Source organism: Varanus komodoensis, unplaced genomic scaffold (assembly GCF_004798865.1).
Source record: "Varanus komodoensis strain SLA01 unplaced genomic scaffold, ASM479886v1 scaffold4, whole genome shotgun sequence".
In the NCBI taxonomy this organism is placed as follows: Eukaryota; Metazoa; Chordata; class Lepidosauria; order Squamata; family Varanidae; genus Varanus; species Varanus komodoensis.
In genome coordinates this window covers 36111309-36114538 of record NW_025335941.1, presented here as the reverse complement: position 1 = coordinate 36114538, position 3230 = coordinate 36111309, and positions in this window count along the sequence as shown.

Here is a 3230-nt window from a genome sequence, read left to right as displayed (position 1 = left end):
TCATGGATTGGTGAAGACTGCCACTGCCTTGTCCCATCCATGATTCAGATACACAAAAGCCTCTTACAGGGGCATTGGATGTTTATTCCCTAAAACTTGCAGATCTTTGTTAAAGCAGAACAGGACATTAAACTTTGCAACTAAAATAAATGAACTGAAACTCTTAGGTTAGCCTATTAATAATGGGGCTTAAGCTACAGAAAGCCAGATTCTGGCTGGACTTCAGGAAAAACTTCCTGACTGTTAGAGCAGTATGACAATGGCGTCAATTACCTAGGGAGGGGGTGATTTCTTCAAGATGCAGTTGGACATCCATCCATCAGGAATGCTTTAACTTGGAGTCCCGAATCAAGCAGGAGTTTTAATTTGTTGGCCTTATAGGCCACTTCCAACTTCACTATTCTGTGATTCTATAATATTTTCTTTGTTAAATCTGAAGCATTCATTTTATATAAATCAATATAAGCAATCCATTAAGTCAGATAACTATAATGAATGTATATTCATTTGCAAAAGAAAATAAATAGAAGACTCCATGGTTGTGCAAAGCCACATGAAAATAGCTTTTGTTAAAACTTGAAGCTGAGGCAAGACTCAGTGGTAGGGTCATGAAATGAAGAAAACCATGTATACATTCTCACATTCTGCACAGCACCAAGTGATCTGAAGATAGTCTCAAATATAGCAATATAATACAACCTGTTTATAGTTGCAAAACAAACAATTTGGTTCCTATCTGGATATTGTATGTTAACCCATGGTTCTTTTTCCTTCTTTTGAAAGTAATATACACAGTTTAAATGCTATTCTAGAATATCTGTATAAATTTATTTATTTATTTATTTAAATCTATTTATTTATCTCATTTTTGTACTACCCCACAGCTGAAGCTCTCTGGGCAGTTTACACAGTCCATAAAAACAATGATAAAAATACTATAAAAACCAGAAAATCAGAAAAAAATATGTAAAAGGTTTAAAACAGATAAAGACAAATAGTAACAAACAATAACAAGGGGTAACAGCAAAAAAGAATGACTCTGTGAAACACCTGGTGATTTCCCTCAATCCCCTGGGTGGCCTAGTAAGTCTTTAAATGCCTCAGAAAAGAGGGCCATTTTATCCTGGTGCTGAAAAAATGACAGATTCAGCACTAGCCAGGCCACAGTGAAGAGGTTATTCCATAGATGGGGAGTCACCACTGAGAAAGCCCTCCCCCTTGTTGCCACCCTCCACACTTCCCTCAGGTGTCACACTCGGAGGAAGGTTCCAGAGGTTGAGGTTCCAGTAAATTAATATATTTCCTTTTCAAAAATGGAAAAAAATATGCTGCATACAAACTGGAACCACAAACCCAGTGAATCCATCTAATGCATTTTCTGGCCCAAGACATTTCACTGTCTAAAGTGAAGGATACAATTTCCTCACAACACCTTTCTGCCACTGTCCAACTGCTTGCGCTGCTGCCTAAGGCAGCTGTCTCACGCCATCAAATGAAAGGACCAGCTGTACCTTACCTTGTATCACGGCCACATGTTATTGTCCCACTATTTCATTCACATCTCTTTTGCCTCATTATTGTGCCTCCCTCTCTAACTTCTCATTTGGAATTTGTTAATGTTTTCACTACTACTTTTCTGTTTCACTTATCACAATACCATATCCTTTTCCAATATTGAGTGCAGCTTGTCCTTTCCAGAATTCACATGTCTTCTCAGTTCTAAGCTACTTATTATATGGTGATGGTAGATATGCTTCTTTAACAGCCTAAGTCTGCATTTTTTTCTCTTATAGTACCTCCCAACTTGGTGTCCTGTATCAGAGCCCTGGTGTAGGGAAAGCACTTGGAAGTTGGACTACAGGGCTAAGAGACACAAGTGGTGAGAGGATTAAGTCTGCAATCCTATGCAAGCTTACTACTGGGTAAGCCCTTCTTGACAAAGTGGGGGTTAATTCCAAGCAGATAGGCATACGTAGGATTACCTTGAATTATCCCCTGTCCTTGCTCCTCTTTGTCCTCCTCACCACCTTACACATGAATGGGGCAGTCCAACATTTGAAGATGGAAATCTGTCATTGCCATGTTTAGGTTGAAGCTCAATGATCACTAAAGGATCTCCGTTTCCACTTCACTGGAAACAGCAAAAGGTAGATCCCATGTTTTCCATAATCCCAGATGGCTACGAAAAATCTATAGCACTAGTTTATCAGAATAGTGATGTTTACATGTAGGAAAAGAAACTGTTTACTAAGTACTACCTTTATCTTATTAGTTATGCTTTCATGTACTATGATTAAAGTCATACCAAATAAGTTCTAAATAGGCTAAAAGTATTAGAGAAGACAGAATATAGGTAATTTTAGAGAAGTGAAACTTTTCAACTGTGATTCCTCATTATTCCCGGTTTCATTTTTGTAACTTTTATTTGATCTTAAAGTAGGGGCTTTGTATAAATTATCCATCTTTGAACACCTGGTGCTTTCCCAGTTGTTTATTGGGATAAACACAATATTTTGGTTTTGAAGTGTGATAAGTTATACAGTTTGCTTACAGATGTGTAAAATATATTCAATCTTGTATAATATATTGGAATTTTAATAAAAACCAAACTGAAAATGAAATGTGCCATGTCCAATAAAAGCCAATTTAAAATGAAATATGTCACATTGTGATGATTTATTAAATGAACATGATATTTTATACTACAAGTTAAGACTTTCAAAGGTACTGAACAGTGAAATCCATAGCAGTGTCCACTTTGTCAATGGGATTTACTCCAAGCTAAATGTGCATAGGATTACAGCCTGAAGCAACTCAATGGCACTTACTTCAGAGTAGACATACATAGGATTGTGCTTTAAGTGATGGGAAGAACAATCAGAAGTGGGGCCCAGAAGAGCAGAGTGGTGGATTCATCAATGCATTTTAAGGCCTTCCGGCTTGGGCCAGCCAGGAAAGGAGGCTGAAGAGCACAGATTTTTTTGTATTTTTCATTTTATCAGATGCAGGGTCATACAGGTGATCGGAATGAAGTAATTGGGGCTATCCTGGTGGGAAGGAAACTTTGGAGGCATAAAATCCAAAGCCGATCCAAAGTGGTATCGGTCAGACACTGGCTTAATACATCATCTTATGTGTGAACTAGACCTCCATGTGTTGGGGAGGGGCAGGGAGGATCCAATTTGTTAGGCTTACTCCACCCTTGAGAGAAGGCAAAGGAGGAGATTTCA